General features: G+C 32.2%; 1 non-coding gene across 1 annotated transcript; it reads right to left on the reverse strand.

The window, feature by feature from the left end:
• Window positions 1–15,356: 15,356 nt before the first annotated feature.
• Window positions 15,357–15,458, reverse strand: LOC138825255 (U6 spliceosomal RNA). The gene has a single exon (XR_011371380.1). It is a non-coding gene; the product is annotated as a U6 spliceosomal RNA (small nuclear RNA).
• Between the last annotated feature and the right edge of the window lie 2,155 nt (window positions 15,459–17,613).

The raw sequence follows: 17,613 nt of genomic DNA on the forward strand, positions 1-17,613 counted from the left end.
GTAATAGATTATACATTCTATTGAAATATTAGTTATTGTATTCTAGGAAACTTTTGGAAGAATAGACTGTATATCTTTGAAATGAAAAAGGTCAAAAAATAGTAGCATAAAAGCTTTAGAGGAAGTCTGTCTTCAGCAATATATATATACATATATATATATATATATATACATATAATATGTAGAAAGACATACATTTTAGAGAATATTTGTCATCAGAAATAAATACATATATTTGAATTTATGTGTGGAACGATGTACATTATAGTGAAACAAAAATCTTAAAACATAATTAAATTAAAAAAAATACATCAAACCAAGTGACTCACGCCTATAATTTGAGCGATTCTGGGTAATGAGATCTTAGAATTGTGTTTGAAACTAGCCCAGACAGGAAAGTACTTTTTAGGGGACTGGGAAGGTGGCTTAGTGGTAGAGCGCTTGCCTTGCATGCATGAGGCCATGGATTATATTCCTCAGCACGGCATAAGCAAAAAGAAAAAAGCTGGAAGTGGCGATGTGGCTCAAGTGATCGAGCTCTGGCCTTGAGCTGAAGAGCTGAGGGACAGCGCCCATGTCAGAGTTCAGGCCCCACGACTGGACCCCTCCATCCCGCAAAAAAAAATACTTGTTCAATTCTTATCTCCATTTAACCACTAAAAACAGGAGTTACCTCTGTGCCTCACATTAATTTCAAAAAAGCACCTTTTAACTGCTGTGAACATTCCTTAGAAACATGAATACATTCCCCTGGAAAATGTTAAGTAAAACCTATAGAATATTTATGTTTATGTTAAAGACATGACTATTCAGTTTAAGGTATTTAGGTAATGATTAGGAATTAAGAATAATGATAATATATTGGGACTGGTCTTTTATTCTATTTTATTATAGTATTAAAATGATATTTGTAATGATTGTATAAAAATACTCTTGTTTGCTATTTGAGTTATAATAAGTAATAAACATTTTAAATTGATTTCCATAGGAAAAAATCATTTTCTTAATGGTATCAATTCTTTTTTTTCTTTTCTTTTTCTTTTTTTCCTTTTCCTCACTTTTTTAAAAAAATTTTATTTTTTATTGTGAACATACTGTACACACGGGTTCCAATTACATGGGCAAGATAAGTACATTTCTTATCAAGCACTGCAGCCTCCTCCTTTGTTTACCCTTCACATCCCTTCCCAGTGTATCAATACTTTTGTAATTTCAAAACAATTAAAAAAATTAGTCGAAGGCTGATTTGCTCTAAGACTATATTTGTTTTCTTGTTCTAGTTTTTATATGTTGGTCGAAATTAAAATTCCAAAAATTCAATGGATATTGGTATTCAGGAACATCTTTATATGTACTAATATTGGAGTTGCTTAAGTGAAATTGTTTTATTTCATTTGTTATTTTCACAAATAAGTCAAGATGATTATGTATTTTTATTCTTTTCATTGCTATTGGTTCTTACCTTGATAATAATTTTTTTCCTAGCAAAGTAGAGAATACAATTGGATTGAAGAAGTAACATATGACTTTCTTAGAATGCAGATGCATAGATTTGGGTCATTTGTCATTTGCTAAAAGTTTCTTCCAGAAAAGGTTATCAATTACTTATAAGTGATGCATAATTCCTAGATATTACAGTTATCATATACACTTTTTGATTGAGTTATCTCTGTATAAACTCAAAAAAAACGACCAAAAAACTCAAAAAACACAGAAATCACATCGTTGTTTTAAACGCTGTAGTTTACAAAGACTTTTTAGCCAACAATGAAAACATCTTTTTAGGTATTCTGCAATTTGTGTGAAGTATTTTTAACAATAGTTTTCCTTTTTGCTGACATGAAGTTCACATGCAATATATAATCTCCTTTTATTGTATACATTGTAGTGCTTTGGAAGTAAATTGTACAATAATAGGTTTTCCAAGCCTAATTTTCACAAACTTGCATTTCTTCAAATAGAAATGCCATAAATTTTAGAACAGACATTAAAATAGATATAAAATTCACTTACAGGAATTTGTCCAGCATACATCCTCTATAGTGTGTCTTTTCAAATTTGTTTTTGGGGATTATTTCCAGGTTCTAACACATATTATTCAAGTGTACTGTCAATGAGCTATATTCCCTGTCCAAACAAGTTTTTTACTTCTCTTTAATATATACATAGAAGTGTAATAAATATATCCTGTAAATTTTCTTTGACCTTTTGAAAACTTGCTTGATATAATGATTGTAGTATTGTACAAATTGATTTGCTATGTGGAGTATATCAATTTCTCCATAATTGCACTACTATATTTTGTGTAATCTTTTTATTTTATGGTCATACTAGTGAGTTTTCTTTTGATTTATTCTTAGATACTAAAGAGGAACTTATTTCATTTACTCCTCCTATTGACTATCAATTTACATATGTTCTTTAAAGAAATACCCTATTCGGGAAAAATTTATATAGAATTAGAAGATATAAAAATACTTAAGATTCAGTAATATTGTAGCATTAACATTGTAGCATTAACAAATATGTTTCCTGTATCTCTTGGATACGTTTTCACTTCGGTTATAGTGTCCTTTGAATTATGAAAAGCTATCACTTGATATAATCCAGATTATTTTTGCTTTTCATTAGCCACTAATGCATTCCATGTCAAAATTTTAGAAACCTTTTACATTTATGCATTATAGGTTTTCACATCTCACATTTAGTTTGATAATCATTTTTTATATTAAATTTTTGTATAAGGATGGAAGTAGGCTCATATCTGTAACCCTGCCAGGCCGGGCAGGAACGTCCATGAGACTCATATCCTATAAACCTCTAGAAAACCAGATCTGGTGTTGTAACTCAAGCCGTAGGGCACTCACATTGAGCAGAAGAACACAGACAGCGCTTAAGCCCAGAGTTCAAGCCCCATGAATGTCAAAAAAACAAAACAAAACAAAAAAGGATTGAGGTAGTAGTCTAAGATCATTCTTTAAATCTCGAGAGACAATAGTGTCAATACACCCATTTAAGATTTTATTTTTTTTCATAAAGTCATAGGATAGTTTTCAAAATCTATTGATCATAAAACTAAGAATTTATTTTTGACAACTCTGTTACATTCTTCTATGTATCTGCTCTTATAGTAGAACTATTTAGTCTTCACTACTAAACATGGTAATACGATTCAAAGTTAGTATGAAGGCTGAAGCTACACAATTTTACAAGATTGTTCTGACTGACCTGTATTCCTTGAATTTACATACGAGTTTATTGAGCAGGTGGACCAATATTCTACAGAGATATCTAGATGTTTGATAGTCACTCATATTTTGTACCTTGTAAAAACACAAGACCCCAGATATTATACATAGAGAAATGTCTTTAGTGAATACTGGAAACAACTAAAATTAATTTAGGAATGAGTTAAGACTTAGATAATGCTGTAGCATCATCAAACTGAATGATAACAACTTGAGCTGTACAACAGAGGAGAGTGAGAGGGGAAATAATGATGGAACACATAGGAGCTATATGTCATTGCTATGGTGTTTCAAAAAACAGAAAGACTTCAGAGAAGAAAAGGAGAAAAGTAAAGTGTCCTGAGTCAAGTTTCTTTTTAATCCATCTAATAGTTTGGACCAAAAGTCAGTGAAAATGGGAAAAAAGAAAATAGAAAATAAAGCATTGTATATACCTGTTACAATGTAAGGAAATTTAATAGGAATATGATAATTAATTCGCAAAGAAATAAGAGAAAAATTAGCTAAACTCTAAAGGGAAAAAGAATGAAGAGAGAAAAGAAGCAAAGTAAAACATTTATCAATAACAAACACAAGACTTTGGAAGTGGAAAGGTAGTGGGAATATTCTATATAACAATAAAAATTGCTAGCGTGGATAGAATAAGGATCACATTTTATCATATATAATTTTGAAAAAACATACTAGGAATGAAATTTTCAATGTCATGATTTGCAACACTATTTGGATTATAACTAGGCAGTATAGCTCAATGGTAAAACATTGGCCTAGCATGTGTGAAGCAATGGTGTGATCTCCCAAACATTACAAAGTACACACAAAGCAAACACACACAAAAACCACATAAACACACACATACACACATTTGGAATATTCATATTATCATATTAAACAGAGGAAATTATCACAAATACTAAAAGTATGTTAATATATGAAATCATAATATTACTCATACTATTTAAAAGTTTAGTAGAAATAAAATAATCACAATATACTTGGATTTTAATAGATTAAGTAAATTGAAAATTAATAGAAGACATGAGAATATTTGCAAATAAGTTTTAAAAATAAGCATTTTGAAACAAATGTCCTTTTATTTTGACAAAAGATTGATGTTACTGGTGTTTTAACTCAAGATTTAGAATATGATAGCGAGGTGCCCTATATAACAGTAGCGAGGGCTATATATCTATTCATTTCATTCTGAATAGTTTTATAATAAGGTCAGAGTTTCTCAGTATCTCTCGAATTACAAACCCTATTTACACTACCCACCATAGCTAGAAAATGGATGCCACAAATCACAATGACGAGCTCAAACTTTTTTTTTTTTAATTCAAGTAAAACTATTTCCAAAAAGTGGCCAAGTAATGAAGCATTTCTTAATAAAGTATGTGCTTCTTGAAAATACAGTAAGGATTTGTTACCTGGACAAATATGTTTATAACTATAAGAAAATAAATTTATTTAAAATCATTAACCATATAAAAATTAAGAAAAAATTGTTTAAATAGTCATGTTAAATATTATAAAAGAAAAATACATGTGTCTGAATAATTTACATGTGTAAAAATCATGCAAAAATAAATTAACTAATCCTACAACTCTGAAAAAAATGAATTACCCTAAAGAAACGAAATCATTTAAGCCCAAAATTAGAAATTTAGAAAATAAAATGAAGTGTGCTCTTTAGTTGACTCAATTAAGTGTAAACCCTCTGTATATCGATTTTATAATAAAAATGCATTAACAAAGAAAGCAGAAGTACCCATGGATCAATAGCAACAAAAAAAGCATCAGTATTTCTTGTTTTGAGTATACAAAATTCAATGGAAGGCATTACAATGTTCCTTCCCTATTAAATGTACTCAATACTTTACCTTATTTAGGTAACTGTAACCTCTGTGTACATTACCATTAAAATAAAATTAAATTGAAATTAAAAATAACCCAAATGATATACCAATTAAGAATTCGTAGAAGCCATTGGTTAAAAACTTTGTAAAAAACTGCCATAAATACCCAAGGAATATATTTGATGATATTATTTAATTACTTCAACTTCAGCAGAAAAGCCAAAAGTTTAAAAATTGTTACAAAGTAAAGTAATAAATCAGAATATATTACTATTAATAATAAACATAAGATTAATTTATAGTGGTAGTCCAATATGTAAGAAATGAGGGAATTTGCCATTCATTTGCACTTAATAAGGGAGAAAGAATATTTTAGGTCTTTTTAAATTATCATAAGTTTAATGAAGAAACTATTCTGTCACATCATATGATAGTCAGATAAAGCTGATATTAGAGCAAAGAACAGTTTTTTGAATGTTCATGTATATATTTATTTTGGTTGTGGGAAATTGTGGGTATTTCAACTTGGGGTATATTTTTCTTGCTAGGCTGGCATCATATCAGTGGCTCATTTTAGTATAGGGGTTTCCTTGCCACAAGAACTTGGACCTGATCTGTGCTTTTAGCCTTCCCATCATCAATGGCATCCGAGATGAACATCAACTTGTCCAGCCTGCTACCTTGATTGGCCTGGATCCACAGTCCTTTCCATCGTAGTAATTAGATAGTGAAGGATGGTGGAAATGTTCCAATTCACCCAGCTATAGATTGAGAAGGAATTCCACTAAACTTTTGGCCTGGGTTCTGTTCTCAAGCCTCCTAAGTAGTTAAGAGTACAGATAGGAGCCCATGGTGCCAAGCAGTAACAGCATTTTTAAAGCAATTAGACATATATATGACTTAGGCTTGTGATTACCTCAGGAAATGAATAAAAGAGCAGTGAAGCATAGAGGACAGGCAGAATTTTAACTAGCTACTCAGAGGCTGAATACACTTAACTAGCTACACGGAAGTCTGAAATCTCATGACCACTGTTCAAAGCCAGTTCAAGCATGAAAATACAAGTGATTATCTAAACAAACAAACAAAAGAAACAGAAGTGGTTGAAGGGGTAGACCACTATCCTTGGGCACAGAAGCTGAGGAATAGTTCCCAGGCACTATCAAGCCTCAAGAATGATGAATGCATGCATGAGCACATGCACATGTGTGTTTGCATACTCCCATGCGCATGAACACACACACACACACACACACACACACACACACACACACACACACACACACACACACACACACAAATGAGCATTTCAATGTGAAGTTCTTTTTTACCTTGCTGTACTTTATTACCCTGTATTAGTTCACAAATTAACAAAATCAGCTAAGGACCTATTTACATAAAATTCATCATGTTTCTCTAAAATCTACTTTCTTTTTGGAAGCTTGCTTTTAATTGACCCAAAAGTAAATTATTCAGGAAGTCTTCATCACTCTCAAGTCTATAGTATTAGATGATTGTTTAGGTTCTTCCTAGCAATATGATTTTGAGAAATCCTGCATCAAATAATATATTTCTTTCACTAGAAGGGAAGCCTCTGTCAAAAAATTAATAATAGGTTTTTTTCCTCCTGGCATGCATCCGTAGTTATATTATCTTCATATATTTCATGATCTGTGTATGGCAAAGACTACCGTGAAAGTAAAAACACCCTTCTCAGCGCTTAGCATTTTTATACCATTCATAGATATGAAGGTGTTTAAATGTTACTGAAATTGCTTTGGAATAAATAACGTTCACCCTGACTATCTTGAGAAAGCAGAATTCGTTTCTCAGCACGTTAGGTAAGAACATCAGGGAAAGAAACAAAAAGTAAAGTTAGGAACAACTCAACACATACATTCAAATGAAACAAAACAAGACAAGAAAACACAAATTAATTCAGTACTCAAGAACCTGCAGGAAATGCAAAGATTTTTTAAAAATCATCTATGACAAGCTTATGAAAATCCTGACTACATGGGAGTGCACTGTTGTGAGAACATTGGCTAAGGCCCAGACTAGACAGAAAAATCTGTACATAACACCATGCACTTGTTATTCTAAATTCCAGGAAGAATAACATAAAGTGGACTGAGACCAAGATCATACACATGTAGGAAGCCAGTTTCTATCTGAAAAAATTATCAGGATAATTTAGGGCAGGACACATGACAAAGTGGTAAGAACACCCATGTAGTGGGCACAAGATACTGTAATATTAGGGATATTAAAGAAAAAAGCTATGATTTTAATAATTGGAATAATTGTAACACTTGAGTATTTGAGTGGAGAAAAATCCATTAGAGAGATAGAATGAACCCACTTTCCAATGCTACTTTAGTGATAATGTTTAGTGGTTCTTCACACAAAACAGAGTTACCTTGCAAATGAGCATGGATATGCATTTGGGTTATGGAAATACTCTACTTACACAGGTGTAAATTAAATAGAATTTTTGTGTAGATTGTAGTTCTTGAACTAAGAGCCGGGTTATGTCCCTGAGCTTTTTCTGTCAAGGCTACCACTCTATTACTTTAAACCACAGTTCCAGTTCTTATTTTCTGTTGGTTGTTTGGAGATAAGAGGTTAATGGACTTTCATGCCCAGGATGGGTTTAAACCATGTTCATCAGATCTCAGCCTCCCGAGTAATCAGGAGTCTAGGTATGAGCCGTCGATGTTTTTAATAATTTAGTAAATTGTATAGTTACAGAAGTTAAAAATTATCGTTGTAACCTGTGTAATATATGTATTTATGTATATATATCAATACATATGGATAGAAATAGTTTAACATATTTTTGTATCTACAGTACATATATGAAATCATCCATTATAAAATAAAATGGAAACAAAAGTTAATAAGGAGCAAAACAAAGGGAATTGTTACACGTTTCTTTTTGTTGAATGAAATATGAATCAGTTTGGAAAAACCATCTCTAACAAAATGGATAATTTCTATTAATTCTAATCCATCTATTTGCCCATATTGTGCATCCTCACACATGAGTGTCAAAATCAAACCACACTTTTTGTATGTATTTAACTCACCTATTATAATTTAGGGGATAGATGAAGTAATCAAATAAAGATTAAAATAATAGTAAGTGAGGCTATGAGTTAGAGCTGAAAAAGATTTTAAATATGATAATAGCTAATTAAAATGAATATTTCTTACTTTTACTCTTGTTATGTCTCTCATTCGCACATTACGAAAGTACATAGAAGGTTCTCACTAAATTTATGTATTAAAAATATATTGAAAAATATGGGCATAGTGTGGTTTTAGCTTATTGAGACATGTATGGGATAGTGTGTTTTTGAGGACTTGCAATACGTTGTGATGGAGATGAAAGGAAGGATGTGCTTATTCTGAAAAACTGGCTAGAGGATTGCTCACAGAAAAATATTGATGAATTCTTAGAAAAGGTTACTGTAAAATCACTTTCACAACCTTGTTCATTACTGCTCTATTCACCACAGCCAAGTTATGGAAACAGCCAAGATGCCATTTGGCGGAGGGATGGTTGGAGAAAGTGTGTCATATATACACAATTGGATTGCATGCATCCATTATGAGGACTGTTACATTATTTGCAAAGAAATGGATAGATCTAAAAATATGCTAAGTAAACGAAGTCAGAATCAGACACACAAAGGACCCATGTTCTGTCACATATTTGGAAGCCAGAATTTTATGCAAGTTAAACAACAGTATTAACCAAAGCTTTCATTTTTCAGAGCAGTATTTAAAAGGTGTAGTAGTATCTTATAAAATTGAACTTTTAATCCAACAAAATGAATACCAGGAAACTATCACCTGGAAGATGTGAGGGGAAGACAAAGGGAAGGAATAAAGAGAGTTATGGAGTAAGAGTGAAGACATTATATTCAATGCAAATAATATGAAAATAGAAAATATTAAAGTGGGGTGAGGTTTGGAAGGGTAGGGAAAAGTTATATAAAGATCCAAACTTAAAAACTCATTTATTGAATGGAAATTCCCGTGTATACCTAGTTAAGATAATAAAAATATAATTAAAAACAATGGAGACATTTGATCTTAAACCCTGTTCTCTTAAACCATGAGTCAATATAATATTTTCTTCCTCAGAAGTTTTCTTTGTAGGTATTTTCCTCATAGTGACAGAAAAGTGATCAATGCAATGAATATCAATACATTACATTGCACATATTAAATCACAGTAAAAATGTTAGAATTCACAACATGATAAAATAAAAGGTAGAATGTGTCAAATGCTAATTGATTGTTTTTCCAAGTACTTTACCTATGGTATATAATTTAATCCTCACAATAATTGCATAAAGTGGAACTCCTTACATTTTTAATTCTCAGTTAATAATATTGAAGTCTTCAGAGTTGGAGTTACTAGTACAACATTGCACACATGGTAAGTGTTAACCTGAGGATCATGTCCCACTGTATCAATTAACCTCATTCTATTTTATGACTAAAATATCAGCACTTAGTCTACAAATTCTAGGAAAATTTCCCAGAATTATTGTTTTCAGTTTCACAATATTTCACTTTATCTTTGTTAGAAAATAGGGAACTGTAATATGAAAAGTCAAAGTTAATAATCAATGCATACCTCCTTGGTGAAAGGAACTGCTAAAGTATTACATTCTTGATTTCTAGCTCAAAATAGTAAAAATCATATTTTATCCCTTTACTCAACACTGCAATGCCTGGGGACCATATTTCTGTTTAACACTGTCTTACTGAAAGAATGACCTCCCCAATTCCTGATGGAAACAGACTGCAGGTCTTATGGACCAATCATTTTCACATTGCAGCTCAACTAAGTTGTTTACCATTCGAAGTATTTTGATTGCTTTTTGTACCTAACATTTTGAGAGAAAGGTACTACTTTAAAATGCTGTTAAAGCAAGACTGATATAAAAATCACCTTTGACCCCACATAAATATGTTACCTTTCCTATACCCAAAAATGCATTCTGACCTATCATTAATGTTAGGAATGAGAGGATAAAAAATCATAGACACCAAGACCTAAGTATGAATTAAAAGACTCTCCAACTTGTGAATACTATTGGTTTAAAAAGAAATGAAGGGCTTGGAAGGTGGCTTAGTGGTAGAGCGCTTGCCTTATATGCATGAAGCCCTGGGTTCGATTCCTTAGCACCACACAAGCAAAAAGAAAAAAGCTGGAAATGACGCTGTGGCTAAAGTGGTAGAGTGCTAGCCTTGAGCTAAAGAGCTGAGGGATAGTGCCCAGAGTTCAGGCCCCACTACCGGACCCCTCCCCTCCCAAAATAAAGACATCAATACTACCAAATTTTTTCAAAATTTCTTATGATACTGAAGACTAATGAAAATAACTCATGTTCATGGGAGTAGAACACAAAACACAAGATTAATCCTAATCATATTAAAAGACCTTTATTTATACTACAAATTCACTCATAACTACAAAGATTCTAAAAATAACTGAAGCACAGTGACACAAAAATAATTTAACTGCATCATGTACATTCAAAGGACTGTGCTAATAGAAAACAAAATTATACTTATAATTAGGTTACCCAATTCACTTACATTCTTTTATTCTATTTCTTTTAGTTTCATAAAAACTGGCTTTACATAAAATGATGCATAAAAAGCCAATATAGCCACTTACATTTTCAGATCTTAACAATATTTATTTCACAAATGTCTTTAGCTGTATAGTCAAAGAACTAAAATATTACTAAAACATTTATATGTTTTTATGAAATTGCAAAACTCTCTCTGGGGGGGCTGGGAAGGTGGCTCAGTGGTAGAGTGCTTGCCTTGTATGCATGAGGCCCTGGGTTCGATTCCTCAGCACCACATAAGCAGAAAAAGCTGGAAGTGGCACTGTGGCTCTAGTGGTAGAGTGCTCGCCTTGAGCTAAAGAGCTGAGGGACAGTGCCCAGGCCGAGTTCAGGCCCCATAACTGGCAAAAAAAAACAAAAACAAAAACAAAAAAAAAACAAAAAAAAAAAACCTCTCTCTGGGGTGTTATTTATATTGGAAAAGATATTAGAAAAGCCTTATTTGTTAAAGTTGTGATAGTTACTCCCACAAAAGAACTATTAATGAAGAAAGCTTTGTATGTACAAAACAACTTCAAATGCATCCACAATCTGGAGATAACACATGTTTTTGTTTTTTTAAAAATATATATCTAACAAGTATAGATACAATACTGATTTTCAGTCATTATGATGGGATATTCAAACCTTAAAAATACGGGGTTTATTATCTTGGTGTGAATAGATAAGGTCTTACAAAGAAAGTTATTTTCAACTGAAATCCGGAAAGAGTTTATCCACCTTGAGTTTCACAGAAATACCCTGAGAGTAATACCTATTTGGTCAAGTCGGTCAAAATCACTCCATGAATATTTCTTAAAAATATAACCAATTTAAGAAGTCAAATACACATTTTGTACAGTCATCTTACAGAATAACTTACTACCTAATTATATGTGTATATTTTTACCTAACATATATTAAGAAATAAAAATGATCTCTTTTATCTAACTTATGTTGTAAATGCTTTGATTATGATGATTTTATTACTTAACAAATAAAATTTACTGAAATGACAGGACAGAACACTTATAAATAAAAAACATTGCAACACAGCTCTTTGCAGCCTCACCCTGTTCATATTGGCAAGCAATATTGCAAGAGCAAACTCACACACATAAACACACATGTGTGTGCACGAACACACACATATACACACATGCTAAATTCAGGGTTTATTGTACAAAAAAGTTCAAATAAAATATTAGTGATTTGGACAAATGATAATTTGCCTTATTACAAAATAATACATAATCCAGTCACCATGGTAGTAACATTTTATCTGCCCCGCCACCTGTGACCACTTAATTTATTTTAGGTAATTATTAAACTAATTCATTCCTTCATTAGTTAAATACTAATACTAGAGCTTGAACTCAGGGCCTAGCTCTGTCCTAGAATTTGTTTTTTTTATTTGTTTTAGTTTTCTCAAGGCTATCATTTTATTGCTTGTACCATTTCTAGCTTTTGCTGGTTACTTTCAAACCAGAATCTAATGGACTTTTTTTCTTGGTCTGGTTTCAAACCACAATAATCAGATTTCGTCTTTCTGATTAGCTTGGAATAAAGACATGAGCCACCAATGTGGCTCCTACTTTTTCCTATACTTATATATTGCACATACTTAGCAATTTAATATTGAGAGTATAGAAGCAAGTTGTATAGTGATTATATTGTTCTGTCAGAAATTCAAGTTAGTAATGTAAATTTCTTCTTAAGACCATACACAAAAAATACATACGAAGAAATCTGATGATGTGTGTGTATGTGTGTATATGTGTGTGTATGTATGTGTGTGTGTGTGTGTGTGTGTACTGTTGCAATATGTTTCACATATAAGTACTGTGCAGGGGTGTCCAGACATTCACAGTAATTGCGTGAATATCTGCCTTGAGCTACCAATTCATGGACAATGTCTAAGTGTCCACTCTAGGCTTCCCGATGAAGAGGGGTATACTCATCCTCATCCTCAGTATTCATATGACTGGCCTTTTTTGAAAGTAGTCTCTGCACTATATAGTAAGTTGCAAGTAAAGCACTCTACCACTGAGCCAGCAACCCAGTCCAAGGATTAAGATTCTTATTTATAATTTGGTCAAAGCTATGTCTCTTTATGTAGGCTACTAAAATGTATTTACTAATTTCAATAAATACATAAATTCTATTTCAATCTCTTTTAACAAATAAAAAATAAAATTCTTTACTTTGTAAATGGATCAGAAGCATGGATTTTTTGGCCAGCTAGGTCATTGAACATCTGTATCTCTCTTCCTCTCTCTCGTTCATGATTCTCATAGACAATAAGTTGATCCATAATTATCCTAATTTATTTTGCTTTTATATTTTTGGTTGCATCATTTCACTTTCTGCTCTGCCATTTTCCAAATCAGCACCACATAAACAGAACCGCAGAAGTGGTTCTGTGGCTCAAGTGGTAGAGCACTTGCCTTGATTTGAAGAGCTCAAGGACGGTGCCCAAGCCCAGAGTTCAGGCCCCACACCTAATTTTTTTAATAAAGAATCTAAATCCTTGATGATTCTATTAACAATTCTGACAAATCAGTTGAATCACACTTTTCTTGCACAATGAAAGAAGAGATCCAGGCTAGGAAAGCAGCTAGAAAAGACAGGCAGATTGTATCTGTGACAAAACTTTGTGGAAAATGGTATCAAAGATTACTTACTGGTGATCCATTTGCATTGAAAGTATGATGCTGAACTATTGTTTGCTGATTCTGACCTATTGCTTTGATCATTATATTATCCAAGAAGAAAAACTGAAATTTAATTGATATCAAAGGACTACTAATACATGTGGACTCCTCATTAAGCATCTTCAATCATCAAAATCAACTGAAGAAAATAGATAGGCCTATTTTTTAGATGAAAACAAGTGTCTTTAAAAAAAAACAAGAATTTAGGTAGTCATACAAAGGACTTCTATTTTACTACTGCACTATACATTTTTTTCTAAGGTTGGTTACCAGTAAATAATGGATCTATTAGAAAGCACTTAAAGCTCATATATTGAATAGTAAGTTCTCTTACACTATATCTTGGTATTTTCCAAATCATTTACATAGAAGGCATTGTTTCCTATTTTCTCCTTTCTAGAATAAGCTGCCTATGAAGACAGCACTGGTCCTCATTTTCAGTCTGTGCATTTGAATACGGAGGAAAATCTTTCCTCTGCTCTCTATCAATTCACTACTCTCCAGTTAGAATAATTTAAAATAGTAAAAATGGAAAAAGAGAAAATAAATCATGGTGGATTAACATATGCAGAAAATTCACCAGATTTTTCTGACCAGTACAACCAACCTGAACTATTGGGGACATACATGGACACTTTATTTCCACTGGTACTCAAAGTCTCTGGTTAGGCAATTCTGATGAAGACAAGGAACAAGATGAAAACGTGAGAAAGGTATCAATTGCAAGAAAATAATGGAGAAGAATCCATGCAAATTTCTTCTTTGGGATGTCGAAATGAATCGGCTTACTACAGTACCGAGACTATTTTTCAAAAAGGCCACTCATATGAACACTAGAGATGAGGTAAGTATACCCCTCTTCATCAGGAATCCTAAAGTGGACATTTAGACATTGTCCATGAGTTGGTAGCTCAAGGCAGATATTCATGCTATAATTCTGAATGGCTTGGCAACCGTGCACAGTGCTTATATGTGGAATAATACCAGAATGGATTCTTTCTTACTTCATCATGATGCAGATACCAATCTCCAAACTAAAGTCCTCTTGACCCCCTTGAATCTTGTTGCTGGGAATTGAAATAGCAAAGATATGCTGTACCTCCTTCTGTTGAATCATGATATCAAACCGGATCTGAAAAACAACTTGGAAGAAACCTCATCTGATATTGCCAAAAGGATAAGTATGTATCACTACTTTTGAAGTAGTGGAAGGCTGTACAAATTGTACTCCTATGTAGTAATGGTTTGGTTAAGTTTCTTAAATTTCAAAAGTGCCAGTCCATCCTTTCTGTCCCTACAAAATATTTTCATAATACAAAACAACAGTAATATCTTAATTTAAAAATTTATGGATTCCATGGTATTCTTCCACGTGAATTGCATGACTTTGGTCTCAAAATGTATTTAAGAGTTGTTTGTATGCATCTATAATGATTTCTGCAGAGTTTGGAATATTTTTAATTTTATTTTTTCTGTTGAAATGAATAGTATAGAAATTAAAGATAATCCTGGTGATTGTCTGAAAAAAGTATCTATGTTTCTATAAAGTTCATAATCTATTTCATTGTCTTCTAGATATAATACTTTGCAGTCTATATTGTTTTATAATATAAAGGTTCATTAATAAATGTGTCCTTTCAGATTACATTCTATATAGAAAAAGTTTAAGATTCCTTTTTTCCCGAGGTCCTTATATTATTTTATTTCTTTGGGATAAAAAGATAATGTTATCTAATTTCAAGTTTTTTAAAGGTTATTCTATGTAAGGGCCGTTCGAAGGTGAAGATTTAATACACTGATGTCAAACTAACCTGTAATTCTATGAATTACAGGTTTTGTTACACTTGATTTTTGTAATCAACTTTTTAATAACTGTTTTTCATTTCTTGCATTTGAAGAATGAAAAATATGGAATACTTCACACATTTTCATATCATCCTTGTGCAAGTGCCATGTTAATCTCTGTATTGTTGTAATTTGGGTAGACCGACTGCTGAAGCATGGAGTATCCTCTTAGTTTAAGTAGTTAATGATGCAATCTTTATACAGGCATATATCCTTGGTTGCCTATTTGTAACAAGGAACCTTTATTGTTCCTAAATATGCTATTGATCTTATTTCTATAAATTTCTGTATATAGTGGGAAAAACTTATATTGTTTGGTCGATTGCTCACATTTGCAATTTTTTGTCAATGACTATTTTGTCGTTTTCATTTGAAATTTGATCATATTTTGAAGCCTTTATAGCTAAGTCCAAAGGTGATGGCTTTTCAAGTACTTATCAACGGAGTTAGCGTTGTGGAGCTAATGGATTCAAAGTAAGCCTTGCATAAGAGCTACTTCTAAACTTCTGCAGCTTAAAATTTCCTAAATGAGGTCTCAGTGGTACAAATGTGTTCCTTACCCTTCACCCTTCTTCCATGTAGGAACAGACCAACCAGAATATCTTACCCTGACAGCATAGTTTTCTTACTGGAACAAAATTAATCTTAGTTACAAGGGTTCATAGAGAGATGAACACTGCAGACCGAAATATTCAGAATAGAAGGTATTTTATCAAAATATAATTGTTTATTATACCTATCATTTTAAAAGTAGCTAAAGCCAAGAATGTGAAAAAATTGTTCATATGCATGTTTACCTAATATCCTGGCCTGTCTACCATCCAACAAGGCAGGAACTTACACTACTGACTTTCTATCACCAGATATTTCCATACCTCCTAGAGAAGTCCATATGTTTCTCCTCGATATTAGGCTTAAATTGGTTATGTTTTAATCAAAGTGTTTCCTCTTGCCTCCAGGCTGTAAATTTACAAATGGTAAAGTTTTAGGTCTAACTCTACTGAAAACTGAGGTAGAGATAATGGAATAATACTTTAAAGCAGAGTTGCCTTTGATACCCTAACCACAACAGAACAATGAATAACAATTTCTCATAATATATATACTTATATATTTTATATTTATATGTATTGATCTTAAATTTCACACAGTGACTCTTACTAGAATTGATTGATAATTTGACAAATAAATTGAAATTTATTCCCATAAATAGATTGAAACATGAATAATTAGGTTTAGAATATATAATAGAATATAAAAAGTATCAATGCAATGTCCTCGGTATAAACTTGTGATACCTTCTAAGTGTTCGTGGTCTTCTGAATTCACATAGTAAAAAAAAACAGTATTGTTTTCCTCTAATCTAGAAGAGATTTTACACTGCTGCTGTGTATATTGTGTTAACTCGCTAGTCCCAAAGTGTTTTTCTCCATATTTCTGAAACATTCTTACTGATTATACCCAAATTTTGCTGATATGATGCCTAAAAGCTATTATTCTTCTGCAGTACCCACGGGTCTGAGGATATCAGGTCCCAGTTATCTGCATCATCAGGTAACATGGGCAAACCTTCTCATCTTGGCCCATGCAACATGCTAACAGAAAGTAATTAAAGACCCATCTCAATTTCTCACTTCCTATGATATTTCAGTGCCCCAATTCATTGCAGGAATTAGCAGTAAGCAATTGTGAAATGTAAGGCAACTTAAAATGAATGATGAGATCACAAAATATGAGAGAAAGTAATGTAGTTCAAACTTTCAATTTACAGATGAGCAGCCCATATGAGTAAACAAAATCCCAAATGTCACAAGATTATTTTTAATACCCCTCTCTTAATGATGAATGAAAGATTGCAGTCCAGCATAAGTAGGCAAAAAAATAATTCCTGGAATGATAGATCCATAATTGTTCTACCAAGGCTAGGAAAACTTGACTTAGAGGTCCAATATAATTTCGAAAAACATTAATTGAGAAGACCCTTAGTACTTCAAAACACTGGTACTTCAGTAAATCTTGGTTCTGTAGTATAAAAATGTTGTCATTCTCAAACCAATGATAACCTACATTTAATCTCTTGAAAGTATATAACTTTTCAAATAAACTTTTTAAAATCATATTCACCAAAATAACACTTGACAAGTAAATGACAGTGACATTAAGTTTTTCAAGTGTAGGAATCAAGTTACAATAGAGTTGATTTATTTACTCAGCACTAATGCCAAATAAGTTCAACCATTCATTAAAGTGTAGAAATAGTATCTCCCACCATTTGCGTTGATCAGTAGGTGCCTTCCAGAAATGTGTAAAATAG

The sequence above is a fragment of the Dipodomys merriami genome, unplaced genomic scaffold (genome assembly GCF_024711535.1).
Source record: "Dipodomys merriami isolate MVZ:Mamm:240054 unplaced genomic scaffold, mDipMer1.0.p SCAF_1366, whole genome shotgun sequence".
NCBI classification, from domain to species: Eukaryota; Metazoa; Chordata; class Mammalia; order Rodentia; family Heteromyidae; genus Dipodomys; species Dipodomys merriami.